The sequence below is a fragment of the Conger conger genome, chromosome 7, assembly GCF_963514075.1.
Source record: "Conger conger chromosome 7, fConCon1.1, whole genome shotgun sequence".
NCBI lineage: Eukaryota > Metazoa > Chordata > Actinopteri > Anguilliformes > Congridae > Conger > Conger conger.
In genome coordinates this window covers 16,421,381-16,436,634 of record NC_083766.1, presented here as the reverse complement: position 1 = coordinate 16,436,634, position 15,254 = coordinate 16,421,381, and the positions used below count along the sequence as shown (strand labels likewise).

Sequence of the window (15,254 nt, the reverse complement as noted above, 5' to 3'; positions counted from 1 at the left end):
TTAATGGTAATGAATAGAGTTAATTTGATTGGATATGAATGATTCAAGGTGCACCACACTCACTGATAATACAGTAAGTATAATCCATCACCACAAATCAACTTTGCACGCCGCATTGGTGCAGTCACCTGGCATGTTTTACTGTGTGCGCCCCTTGCTTGACTTTGGAAAGATTCAGTAGTGTGTGTGTGTGTGTTTTGATTCATGACTCAAAATAGTGTTTGCCACTGTCTTAAATATAGCAATCTGTTACTGTATTCAGATTTGGATAGGACAAGAAAAGATTTCAGAGCTATTTTTTATACATGAAAGTCCGCATTACTTAAAACATGCATGTTGGCCCTTCAGCTAGAGTAATAAATCATTCAGCCAGGCATTTGCCATACAGTTAAATGTCAAAGAGACATTATAAAATGCATGAACTTAAATTAGTGCATCAGCATTATTTCATTTTTTAAATATGTATGTTTTGAACCCACATTTAAATTCAGTCTGTCCTCTTTGCTTCAACTTGCTTTCTACTTTTTAATGCATATAAATATGATTATTTTTAGAAATAAAGTGCCTTGAGAGTTTTTCCTCAGATGGCTCACATTTGAAATAGGAGCAGTGAATATTATTTAGTGAGCATATTTGCAATATTGGTATTTCTGGAGGATATGAGAAATTGGATGTACATTAAGCAAAGGCATTTTTATGGCTTATTTTAATCACTGCTCACCAACTGTTCTGCAGGCAGGCTTTAAGGGTTTTTTAGGGTTACCATCACTTTCTAATGATTGTTTTAACAGTAAGAAAGCCAAAGTATCTTGTTTCCTTGAGAGACAGAGAGAGAGAGAGAGAGAGAGAGAGAGAGAGGGGGGGGGGGGGGGGTGAGATAAACCTTCTCAGTGAAATGTAAGACTTTGGTTGATTCCATTGAATCATTTTTAAAGCACACTACTTTATGCATGTTGGAAAACAAAGCTTATATCATAAAAGTATTGAAATGAAAGGACATAGTTTTCCAATATGCTTGCACATAAAATCTAGATAATTATCCATGTTGTTTATTATATGCAGCCTTTTTAAGGGTGCCAAAAATTGTGGAGCCCATTGTATGTGATATTTTATATATTATAGCAGATGCCAGCTGAACATGCATACTATTACTTCTTGACTAAGCATACTTACTTGAGTAATTTATACTTTTTCACCCGACTCAGTGAAGCATCTTTGACTATGTGGCACTACATGGAAGGGTTGCTTTATTATATCTGTGAATTCCAATGACTAAAATGCTTTAGTACATGCTATATGAAGGCAGATGTATTCTTCTTCCCCACTAGACATGGATAAACAAGGTTCTGGTTCAGATTATGCAGGTCTTTGGATCAGAAACTACAATGTCCTTCTGTCCCCAGTCCCCACTAATGTACAGGAGGACTCCACCTAGAATTCCTTCTTGCTCTCAGCAATTATAATTTTGGATATTTTCTATATTGAGGATTGCAGCATGACAGTGTAGGAATGCAAGAAGTGTTTTTTCTGATGGTTGTGAATCTTCACCATGTTCACAGAAGCACAATTCGTTTTTTTTTTTTTTTTGGAGTCTGGACAGCGTTTATTCTGTTTAAGGAAACAATTTCCACATTGACAAATCCATGATGATGTTATTTTACCTTGCTTTTATTGAATCAATTGTATCTTTTTCTTTGGTGTCATGTCTTTAAAGAACAGGAACTCTTTGAGTCAAATTGTTAAATGGTTAAGTAGGCTGATAGGTTAGTCACAGCTTAATCCAGCATCCCTGTATACCAGACAGTTACAACTGGATCGATTTTAAATTATGACACCCACCCCTTGCCCAGAATATTTCAGCTTCTTCCTTCTGGATGAAGGTTTTTTAGTCCCAAAGTTCAGAACAAAGCAGTATAAACATAGCTTTGTTCCAGCAACCAACACTCAGATGAACAAGTCATAGCAACATTGTACAGGTGATTAGAAGCAATGTTTATTTATTCTGTTATTTATTGTATTTTATTTATTTGATCTTTTAGGTTTTGTGGGTTAGTGATGATTGGAACTTTGAGTTCTTTGAGTGCTTTATTTTATTTTGTTTATCTACTCTGTGTTGTTTCTAAAATGTGTGTCAAGATGGATAACTAGTCTACTGCAAACCAAATCTACCTATGGGTACAAATAAAGTAACCTGTAACCTGGAGTCTTTACATGGATTTACTTTGGTTCTCTCTTGCTGGATCAAGCTACAATTTCTTAATTTAGGACTCATTCATAGCAATCAATGTCATTTTGGAATGTAGCCCAACTCTTAACAGGATGAAAGAAACAGAAATCAATAATCATCAGAACAGTTGTGGGCCAGATGTCTCATGCATAAATGGTATTTGAAGTGTGCGAAAGCTAAATGTAGCCCTTTCAGAATGTGGTCCCTGTGTTGTATTGTCATATCATTACATTAGAAGCCACCAATGCATGTTTGCAGTTCTCAAGCAGCACATTAAATCTCCGGGGGCCAAGTGACTGCTTGAGTGTGTTATACAAGAGAGAATGAATATAATCTTGAACTTGTGGGAATAAGCGTCTCCTAGGACAGTATACTGCATTGCAGTGCTCTCCATATTCCCACTTGTGCCTGTGGTTTATGAATGTCATTAATAATGGATACAGGCACACATATCCATTCATGAGCTCATTGCCTGCTTCAGGAAAACATGACACATTGTAGTTTGTTGATCCCAGGGGAGTTTACCATCCTGGCCATTATAAACATATGACTTTAACCCCATCCAGTCTGCCCCCTTATGGGTAAGTCGTCAACAATTCAAATTATTGTTGTGTTCATATTTATATCAAACAAAAAACCTTCAACTTAATAAAACTGCAAAACAGCAATGCCAGACTGTTAAAAAGACTCTCCGCTAGCGAGAACAGCAGTTTACATTCTTATCAGCCTCTTATTTGCAATGCAGGGCAATAAAACAACAGGCTTCCCCATGCCACACTTGCTTATTACAACCCTGACCTTGTCACAGACTCACAGATAATAAAAGACATATTCTAACAATCCTTGATACCATTTCTCTACGTCAAAAATGAATGTGCCAATATAAGAACAAAAATCTACAATTTGGAAGTTGCATGAATAAACACATTGTTTTTTTAGCTCAGTTTTATTCCACATCGGGAATATTTCCAGTTTTGTGGAAATACAAGTGTGTTTTGCAAATTATTTGATACAGACCCACCTGGTTATGAAGCTATGACTGTTTTCTGACTAACGTTGGAGTTTATTTTGTAATCCGTTCAGCCATTTTTGAGAAAGCTGGGGGGTTTTTTTGTTGGGATATACCTAAGCAAATGCCGTCTTGAGGTACTTGCTATTGTTGTGTAAATGCATAATTACAGGATTTGGACTTGCTATATATTTACACCTGTAATCATACTGGCTAAAAGGGCTAACAGGACTCTGGTTAACCTCATTTTGAAATGATGTTCCACTTTAAATGTGATGTAGATTACTTAGAAAGCATTAGGTTGAATAATCCTTGACTTTAGGTTGGTTTAGGTTTATTTAGAAACTGAGATATTTTAAAAAGCTAAACTATAAAAACATAAGGCATTTTGTAATGTATTTGCATTTTAGTGTAACTTGTGTGTACACTGTATGTACATGCTCTGACATAAATTAGTTATGTCTCAAATTCCGAATGCTACAAGCCTTTTCATTCATTCAAGTTTTCAACCATGTGTGTGCAGTAAATCATTTTTTAGATGTTTCATAGTGCTAGTATAGAGCTAGTACAAAATAGGTGGAAATTGCCCTCAAGGGTTAATCACATCTCTGCTTTTTTTCTGAGGAAAAAGGAGGAAATGAAGAGAAAGGGGATACATATTTCACCTTTCCGTGGCTGGACTGGGCATCCGGTTCTCTTCCCCTCCTCTCCCATTTCCGCTGCAACGTGCATCCTCTCGTAATTGTTTAGCCTGACCTTTGCTACAGTACCGCTAATTATCAGTCGTCACTGCCCTGTAAACTAGGCTGGTAATTACCTCTGACTTATTTGAAGAGACTGTTGCAGCATCCCTGGCAGACTGGTCAAAGCAGCCATCAGCGCGGGTGATCTAAAGCTGTTTTGACGGAGGCCAGGTTAATTATGATGATCAGTGATTCTTCTTCTTGCTTTAATTTCACGAGAGCAACAGGTGGCGGTCAAATGCGTGACCTCTGCCGAGCCCCATTAATGCCCGTAATGCCACATAAAAGAGTCTCTGACTCAGTTAACCAGCACCACTGACTTGAACTACCTGTATTTCCTCTATGACTAGATGAGGTCAGGGGCTCTGTGGAAATAGATTTTCAGATTCTCCACTGATTATCCTGAACAATAGCATTGCTGTTTTCATCTCCAGGAGACACAGTTTCATATGTCTAACCCAATGCCTCATGCCTCAGAATACAGTAAAGACCATTTCCACATCACATTCTGCACAACACAGCACAAGGGAAAAGGTATGTGTACAAAACAGTATCTGTGACAGGAGTCGATTTACTGTACATTCAAGCGATTTCCACTGAAAGACTAAAATATTACTTAAAGTGCCTATCCAAAATTGTTGGTGGATTTAGCAACATCTGTGGTTACTGGAATCTGGAAGTTCATTTTCACACTCCAAATACCAGAGCCCACAAAGCTAATAGGAACCCATTGTTCATGTTATTTTTCGACATAATCTAATGAGTGGACAAAAAACTGCCTAGAGGCAACCAACAATGTCGTCTGATAAGGTAATATTGAGCAGGATATAAAACCACATTTTAAAGATGCTTTTTATGGATTTACATGCAAATCTGGGCGAATCTCTTTAAAACATGGCATGTCTTTGTCTTTTGGTAGAAGTGGATCTCTGGCAGCCATGTTATACAAATACAGCCTCATTTCCACTGGCATGTGTTCAGATAGGCTTGTTGAAGTGGAGTGTATTTAATACCCTTGGACCATTTGATGTGTTATTTTGTGTGTTGCAAGAGGTGGTGCAATCACACCTCAAACATTTTGTTGTAAGGGCTTATGATGAAGAGGTTTTATTTGGATAAATGTACTACAGGAAGAAAAATAAGTCAACACATCATGATGCTTTATTACAGAAACAGTCTGGTGCATTGAAATTGGCTAGGTCAGTGTCCCCCTGGGATATGCGTCACAGTGTTATTGCCTGCAAAAAACAAATGATTTGCTCAGCAACATACTTCAGGATCTGATTTTAAGAGCAACAAGGTGGGTGGACTGCTCCACAAGTGATTTCATTTTTTATTTTCATGTATGCCTTAACTGAATACCATAGGAAACACAGCTTGTGACAACATCATTGGCGTCTGTTGGGGTTTGGCATAGTTTTGCCCCACATCTGTCACTGCTTCAGAGGCCTGGGTTTCCCTTTTGCAAAAAAAACCACAAACAAAAACAAACCTGTTTCCTCCTAGAGATGCACTAATGCAAATTCAATTAAATCAAGGTTGGGCGGCTAATCCATGAGTATTTCAGCTGTTCGAGTCCCAGATGAACGGGAGGGTCAAGCCCATTGCATCTGGCTCAGCTCATCTCAAGCTGCTTTTTCCCTGTGCAGCAGAGCATACACTGTGTGTGCACGAACATGTATGTTTATGTACAGTATATCCCTGTTTGTTTGTGCATATGTGTGTATGTATGTTTGTGTGTGTAGGGACTACAACTTCCACATTCCCACAGGAAAATTCTGCGACGTCCACCACGAATGACGTCTAACTTGGTTCAGCCAATCCCGTAATGGCGGGAGCAATAAACGGTCCCGTATAAGAGCAAAACACGTTCTTGGGATTTCTCTTCTGCTTTTTCTGCTTGTTCTGCTTCTTCTTCTGCTTCTTCTCTTCGACGCACCCTTTTTGGCCATTCGCTTCAGCTCATCTGCTCCGAGACTCAGACAGAGGCTGAATGCTGCACAGCGCACTACCAGGCCTACGGACACACCCAGTTACCTCGCGGTAACTTCGTGGCCTATAGCGAGTGGAAACTGGTGTACGCGGAACGCTACATCAGTTTACTCCTGCAAAGCTCACCATCGAACAACAGCAACAAACTTTTACACCTGGAAAAGGACCAGCGGATCAGATGACAACGCGCTGCTAAGACGGGAACACCCCAGCCTGCGCATCTCTCCCGGACACCATTCACAGCACCATCGCCGCTTCTACAAGGACAGCATGTCTTTTGGATCGAGCAATGCGTATGGACTCAGTAAGAAAACAAACATTCAGGCATAGCCAGTGTTTAGTTTAGTCTTAACTGTTTTTGTGAATCTGTGTTTCAATATTTACCATCCAACCATTGTAATGTGTTTGGTTAGCTACATATATATGTACGTGAATTGATTCGCCGTCTTTTGCGCATATATAGAGTAAAACTACGCAAGTAGTCCCTTCTCACAGCTAACTCTAACTCATTACCACACCCAGAACTCTAGCTTACTCAAGCTAGCTACTCCCACTTTTATCTTACCTTTCCTTCAAGCGACACACGCGCTTGCGCGCGCCACACACACGCACACACACATACCCAACTAAATTTCCTTACTAACTTCCCGTTAGTTTATCTGTTCTGTGTTTTACGTTTGTTTAATAAATATATTTTATAATATATTTATATATTTTATATTTTATATATATATAAAATATATTTTATTAAACCCCGGTATCCGTTTTGGAACCACAGTTCTAACCACAGAGAGCCGAGTTAAAGCAGTCTTTCGAAGAACTTCCAACCTTCAGGTTATCGGTATGTTTAATCATTAATATTGGTTATTTTAATTATTAATTAAAATACTAAATTTGTGGTTAGATATTTCTGATAATAGTAATTTTATGAGACTGATTACTTTTGGCAGTTATACTGCTACACAACGTTTAACTGGCGCCCGGTTTCGTAGAGAGTAAAATCCCTGCGTTATTTGGCGGCCCGTGCGAGGACCCTACATAATTTGGATTCCCGTGCGAATTCCCCTACATGTGTGTGTTTGTGAATACTTTGTGTGCATACACATGTGCGTGCATATGCCTGACTACCAAGCTTCACTTCACTAAAGTCTTTTGATTTGCTCTAAAGCCAATCCCAATTTCCGCCACTGCTTAAAAAGACTATCGAGTATTTATTGAAGACAGATGTCCCTTACATTTCTAAACCAGCATGTTCAGAGCTAACTAGATTGACTTTACTGGATCATGATCTAAACCAGCTTGTTAATCTCATTGAGGTTTGAATGAGCTTGGAGTCACCATCTGTTCATTACTTTGTATGTGATTTACTGGAAGCCAAAATAACAAAAACATAATGATTGTCCACAACCTCTGTTATTTGTACTACTTTTAACAATACTGATCTTTAAAAACAAAGTAGCTTTTTTAAGCTTTTTTCTGCTCTTGATTCATGTGTAGGGCCCAGACAGTGCTATTGGAGCTGCGGTTTCCAGCTATGGAGTGGAAGCAGGGATATGAATAACAATGCAGAGTTAAGGCATCACCTGGTGAGGCCATTTTCCCCAGTTTGGGGACACTGGTAGGGACATCTGCACAGTCTGGTCTGGTGCATGCTGATGGTGGTGCTGCACCTTCCCAGGTGGATGGGGTCCTTAAAAAGTGTCCAGGCCAAAACTACATTCTCAGCTACACTCTCTTCAGTTTACGGTAATCACAGTCAGTATTTTCAGCACAAAACAAAATCCCGGCTTTCAGATTAATTTGCATCCTAGCTTAGCTTGTCAGTCAGAGCTGAATAGGTGAGAATGGGAGCAATGCCACTTTGAACACATTGTTGATACTATCTTTGATATAAAACAATAGCGAGAGCAGGTATTAATGTACTGAAGTCACAGAATGATAAAAGGACATTCAGAGACTTATATTACATTTATTTCCCAGTTGGTCTGAACAACAGCTGAACCTCTTGGTCATGTCTGCATGCTTTTATGCATAAGCGTAGCTGCCACATGATTGGCTGATTATGATAAGCTGGTGTATGGGTCTACCTAATAAAGCGGTCACTGAGTGTATATAGCTACCAAATTTCAAGATGATTTAACCTCTGTCTAATGAGTGATACATATTGATAGTGAAAAACATTTCCGCCATCAGCCAATGTCAACTTGTCCATTTAAGATTGTATAGGGCCTGTATCTAAGACCCAGCATGTACAACTTGAATTTAATTAGCTATTTTGGTTAGGAGTTATAAGTATTTTTTTCAAAATGTTTCAAATGTTCACCACCTATAGCCCAAGAATGACCCAAATGTGTCTGGTTTCATTACGATCTGATATTACATTGAGGAGTTATAGGTCCGTGTGGTATATCTGAAATACCACACGTAGAAAGGGATCTTTATTTCACAGGTCGGACAGTCCAGGTATAAAAACCGATAAACAGGAACAGCACTGAAAAGGCAGAACATAGTGACTGAGCAAGCGATGGTCAGAAGCCGGGCAAATAGGGAAATGCAGAGCAGGCAAGATGGGTCAAAGGCAGGCGAGGGTCATATCCAGGAGAGCAATACAGAATCATCTCCCTACAGAATCATCCCCCTACCCGTTGAAATCCAGACTCTACATCCCTTGTTATGGACTTTCTAGTTTACCTACTAGTATAATACAGCAAAGATACATCTCACCCCTATAGCTAGGTTCTTCCCATTGGAGAGGTTTTTCCTCATCACTGTTTGAGAGGTTTTTTTCCCCATCAGGGAGTCGGTTACCTCATATGCTATTTGGGGGCTTAGGGCTGGTATTTCTTCTGTTACTCTGTAAAGTGACTTTGGGACAGTCTTCTGTGAAATACAAATAAAATTGAATTGAATTGTTGCAGTCATAATGCTTGTCCAATCACCATTTCTTACTAGGAATTTAAAATGCTTGGATCAGAGAGTCAGTTAAAGCAGGAATTTTTCCGATTCCGATAATGCTTGGCACCATCTGTTGTGATGTGAGTTTTCATTATAGGGCAATGAAATGTAATCAAAATATAAAAGCAGTTGTAACAGTGTCACCTATGGGCCACCTGAGTAAGTTATAAAATGTGATTAGTGGGTGACTAAACGATTCTGGGTTCCACGTTTGGTAGCTCTAGTTTAGGAGCTATAAGCCTTGATAGGGATGAGTAATAATAATAACAATAGTCGGAAAACAAAAACAATAGGGTCCAATCTAAAAATTAATCTTGTATTTTGTAGTGATTCATGTGAAATTGTGAGTTGAATCCAAACCTCTTTTAGAACATTTTGGGCTTGAAGCTGCACATTGCATAATGGAAGCTGAAACTTATATGGACTTAATGGATTTTCTCACATTTGTTTTCATTTAGCAGCAGCTTCCACTTCTTGAAGCAAGATCAGTGAAAATGATCAGCTTGTAGTCTAGTCAGCCTAACGTTCTTGCTGTTTATTCATTCAGAAGGAGATGTCCGATTATAGCATTGCTTTGTAAAGCTTATTTGTGAGAGACTCATCCGCCTGCTAATCTGCCTGTATTGATAAATCCGACTGCTTTTCCACCAGCCTTGGGTCATGCGGACTGTTGGCAGTTGCTCGCCAACCACCTCAGGTGATTTGATGGGGATGTCAATGGATTTTGGGTGAATATTGAATGTTGCAATGTTATTTTTCTAATGCCTGAATTAGGGAGAATCCCTTTGGGAATGCCCATGGAAAGTAACTGCTCTTTGGTTTTTTTATTTCCAGGGGCTTATAGGCAAGAAGATTATTGATCCTTTGGAAAAGCTGTACATTTGTGTGTGTCTCTCTCTCTCTCTCTCTCTCTCTCTCTCTCTCTCTCTCTCTCTCTCAGCTGAAATTCCATGCCATTGTGCTTTTTGGGATTTCTCTAAAACAGGGTTGCAGATACTGTAAGCCTTCAAAATGTAAAATTTGTCTGCATGTAGACATTCAACCTCTCCCTGATTGATATCTGAGCTTTTTACTGCGCTGTATGCATATGACCTGTGGTTGTCAGTGGATACAAGTGATTTTCACCACAAAGTCCAGTGAGCAAAAGAGCTGCTGTACATTCCTGACTGACACAGAATTATAAGGTGGCTCAGTGATAATCCGGAAGCAAACACAGCAAAGACTAGCTGGAAGGGCAGGACTTAATATACACAGTCTGACTAGAAACCTACCCTTCATCTTGAAAGTAGAAGGTGTCTCTTGCCTTGATGACCTAATTTTATACTTATTTAATTTGCATTATCGTATGCATAATGAATCACATATTTGCTGAATGCGTGGGCGCAAGGGTGGTTGATGTGCTGAAAGAAAACACCCCAATATTTCTTGACCTTTTGGTTGAAAGCATTATACATATACCACAATGTTTTCTGCTTAATCATTTTAATTGTACGTACACAATAAAATATTTAGTGTTAATCAACTCTTACAGAGCACATCTGGTCCCTACTGGACTCATATTCTGTTTGAGTTTAATTTACACTAGACATTTTACTGTGCCTTAAATTAAAGTGGGTATATCTTACATGCCATTTTCTTTAATCTATTGCCAAAATCCCAGTGAAACTGGGAATTGACTTGATTTGTGGTTCCCCACAGGATGTGAGACTTTAAAAAACAAGAGAGGAATCAAAGCTATAAAAGCATAATTTAGTATGCTTTTTACCAGGTTGGGCTTTTTTGACCTCTAGATAATTCAACCCAAGGCCTCCCAAGCCATCACAGCTGTTGAAATAATTCAGGGCTGTTCAACAATTGACTCACATTTCTGCAAATTGAGTTTGTGGAGACCTGACAGGTGATGCATTGTAAGAATACAGAGAATATGGCAGGTTATTTGTCGTTTAGGCCCCGCTGTGATGGATTGCTTGTGATTTGTGTTCATTCGGAACCTGTTGATATAAAATGTTAACCGTTTCCAACAGTACTATTTCCATTGCCATTTTCCTAGTGGAGTAGAAAACCACAACCTTATGCGCAGGGCAAGCCTGAGGGACTCATTTCACTCTTTGAGCCACTTCAGACCATATATTTCTTGAAAAAAAGTGAATCTATTACTCGGAAGGGTCCATGCATATTCAGTAGCCTACCAACCCTATTGGAATTAAACATGTCGTCTGGAGTGGTACTACTGCAGTACCGCAGAGGAACGTTCAGTGGTCTGTGTCATTGCAGGACTACGCAGCACTAAAAAGGGAAAACATAAAGTGAAAAAGACATGCCGCGGAGCATGTGGTGACATGAGGGGGGACGCAGGAAGCCCATGAACAAGTGCATTTCCTCCGGACGCAGGTGAAGCGGAGCGCCAGATACGGGAGCGGTGTACACAGGCGCTCTCCCACATCCTGACCGCCATATTTATTAGCTTTCAATTTGCAAGGGAAATCCTGAGAATCAAGCTACAGCCAGAGCCTTAAACGAATTCTGATTTGAAAGGTTCACAGGGGGAAAAGCTTGCCTTTTCAATTCCCCTTGAAAATATTTACCCCCGATTATCTCATTCTGTACTAGCTTTAGACTGCCTTCTTTCCAGAGTAAAGACATACAAGACAGCCCTTATTATTTGTTGCACTGGGTTCGGATCCTATGAATTAGACTCCAAATTCCATAATCGTAATCAGACTGAAAATGAGGACATTACAAAAAACTGTGTCTCTTATGCAAGGAGTTGTAATTCAACATACATCCTCGATTTTATAAATCTACCGTACATCTCTCTTCAAACTTACTGTGTGATGAGTCCTTCCCACACTTAATGAATGTCACGGCGACAGCTGTTGCTTATAAGTGGCTTGCCAATGGCTGAACCAGGAAGAGCAAGATAGCTTGGAGTGCTCCTTTCAAAATGCATTTTTATGCCACACACACTACCCCAACCCAATGTGTGAATTACCCAATTTGCCTTTGTTGTCCAATTAACTTTTAGACCGTTTAAAATAAATGAAGAGGAGAATTAGAATTAGCGTAGAAAAAATAAGAATACTTCTGCTTTATAATTAATAATACACTATTGTATCATGCTGATGAAATTATAAATGCTATGCCTCCCACCACGTGTAATTGTATCGGTTTAATTGAATCGGTTGGTACATCACTCTGGATAGCTTCTCCACAAATCACCAGCATTACATTAAGCAGCTTCAGCTAGTGACTCGTACTTGAGCAGGCTGCTGCCATCTCGCACACATTACCTGCACAATGAATAAACTTGCGACTAGGACTACAGAACCACTTTTCATGCTGGGAGGATGGCCATTCAAATTACTCAGGCAAGTACAGTAAATAAGGCAATAGCTTTCTTCCTTCTTTAGCCACTGTGCTTTCGAGATCCCCCCCCAGCCCCCATCCTGTTTTTTGATGCAAACCTAACTTGTGTACACTGAGAATCTGGAGCCACACTTTCGGAACAGCTGCCTTAAAAATGGCCTCATTCCTTTCAAGATGAAATGCCAAAGCAATCACCAGGACAGCGGGGTCCAGTTAAGCTACAGTCTATGGTCATTGAAGCAACATTCACACCTAGTCCTGAAATGGAACACATGCAAGCTCCGATTGGGAATCACAAGTGGGGACACTACTTTTTCCACTGGGTTCAATTCCTTTGAGAGACAGTATCGTTTCATCGCAGCAGTCCGACTGTGCTCACGCAAAAGGTCCTGTCTTTTCGTTCTACTTGAAATCAACTGTTCTCGTGTCTTTGAATATCGACTGAAGGCAGCCATTGATCAAGCGGGGAAATGAAGTTGCGCGGCCAGTTGCGCTCCGAGAAGTCACACTACACGCCCCCACCCCTGTGTGCTATGATAATGAAGCCTTTTCCCTCTAAACTAAGTACAGCTGGATTCAGAGTGGAATTCAGAGCGCATTTGCTGCTTGTCTCTTTAATCAAGTTTTCCCTCCTGTTCCTCTCACTATGCCCATTCATTAAGCTCTTCCTGGCCTCCAGTGTGAAGCAAAGGAAGCCCCATAATGAGTCCTCATAGGGACCAAATTGAGGCACAGGTGTCATGTTCAATGAAAAAAGGAGATATATATTTCTATTTATATATCCTGTAGGAGTACAGAAATAATTGCCAACACCAATTACTTTTGATATTCACGGAGCCGGGTCGGTGGAGAACAAAGGAATGGGCTGCTACTTCGAAAGGCACAGCGAGAACAAACATTGCCATGGAAGGGCTGCTATGAAAGTGTTAATTAGAAGTGATTTTCCAGAGCTTTCAACCTTCGCAACAAGAGAATTACGGCTTAATTAGTGCAAGATGAGACCTTTGGCATTAACCTGCAGCATGGACGGATTGCAGTGTTGCCCTGGAAATGTGTGACCCTCTCCGATTTCGCACTTAAAGGAAGAAAATAAGCAATTTTGCTATGATGAGAATTAAGAATGTTTTAGGGTAAATGGTAAAAGATGCCTTGTATGGTTAATAGAAAAACTGTTTTTTGTATCAGTGAGAATATGTCATTAATTTGTTTCATTATATTAACTGATCCTAGGACATGAAACAACTGTTGTCGGACAAAGGGGGAAAAACGCTGTTTAATAATCTGGCATTGTCCTCTAAGAGGTCTAGAGTGGGAACCAAACATTGGTGTTCATTTTCAAAGCATTGGCTCCATTTATCAAAGAGCACAGTGAGGTTGTTGGTAATAATTTTCAAGTGATAAAGATCAATCCACCACTGTGACATAAATGGTAAATGCACTTATTGCCCTGGCTTTAAAGGGGATGAGAGAACACAGGAAGTCATAACCCACAGCACTTAAACGATCATGGCTTTTCCTGCCAGTGTACAGAGGTTGTTTTACACTCAAGGTCATGTGTACAGATTGTCTTTTGGTGCATTACAGAGTGATCTCCCTAGTTGAATGAAGGAAAAAAATATATATATATACGTATATGCTGTATATACACTGGGATCCAGAATTATTGGCAGCACTGAGAAAACACTTAAAACAAATAAACAACCCAAAATGCTACTGTGGAAAATACTGTATTAATGGTTCAATTAAATCAACCAAAATCATACATTGATTAAATAACAAATCACCCAAATCAGGGTTTCATAGCTATTGGCACCCCTTGGTGCATCCGCCTCTGGCCAGGATAAAAGCATTTCCTGTACTGCCCGACAGTTAAGGAAAACATTTGGAGGGATTTTGGACCATTGCTCTATACAGATCATTGCAAGATCCTTCACATTCTTGGGTATCAGCTGCTCTCTTCAGTTCAGCCAACATCTTTTTGATTGGATTGAGGTCTAGCGCCTGAGATAGCCATTGCAGAACATTGATTTTCTTGTCACTAAACCATTTCTCTGTGGATTTTGAGGTATGCTTTGGGTCAGTGGGCTCATTCCAATCGCTTCTTTTTTTCCACTTCTCTTCCCTGCTCCTTTCTCCACTCCTACCTCCACCCATCGGGAGAGGCTAGAAAAGAAGAGAAGACAGGGAAATTGAGAAACCGTGAATTCGGCAAATGGAATGCCCTTGCTCCTTCAAACGTCAGTTTGAAGCTACATCAGTTACAGACATGGCAGATGGGGAGAGATGGATCCACAGGTTGATCATTTATACATCACAGACCTTGATCGATTCCCAGGTCAGGAGCAAGAAAAAGAAAAAAGAGGCGAAAAATAAGCAATTGGAATGAGCCCACTGTCTTGCTGGATAGTCCACCTACAGCCAAGTCCCAGATTGTCAGACAAAATTGCTCCACTGATACTTGGTCTATTATACCATTGATCTTAACCTGTGCGCTGAATTTACATCCATATAGAGTGATCCGTATAGGAATTACCATTTTTACTGTACATTGTAAGTTCACAACCTGGAGCCACAGTCATGTCACTAGACATAATAGCATTATATTAGATGGGATGCCATCAATGCATTTTGATGCATTTAAACTGATTTCAGTCTTGCCGGTGGCAGTCTGCGTGTTTGATAATTGTCCCTACAGAAAAGTGTCCTGTAAGTCCCTAGAGTAAGTATCTCTAGCATCCATACAGACTGGAGTTTTGAATCAAGCTTTTTCCTTTCCTGGCTTTCCTATCCAGCAACATGGTAGAAGATGGGGAAACAGTGGCATGGCATTCCCATACCCATATAACCTTTTTATCATTCGTAGAACTATTTTCTCAAGGGTAGGATGATGTATACCCCATATCAGCCAATGTACTCCCTCTTGGAAAAGAGAAACATGCACTGAGAAAATGGGGTAATCTAT

At 39.9% G+C, this 15,254-nt stretch overlaps 1 protein-coding gene across 4 annotated transcripts in view; it reads left to right on the top strand.

The window, feature by feature from the left end:
- LOC133132952 (protocadherin-19-like) overlaps window positions 1-15,254 on the top strand; it is a 76,605-nt gene that overhangs the window by 28,164 nt on the left and 33,187 nt on the right. The window lies entirely within an intron of this gene.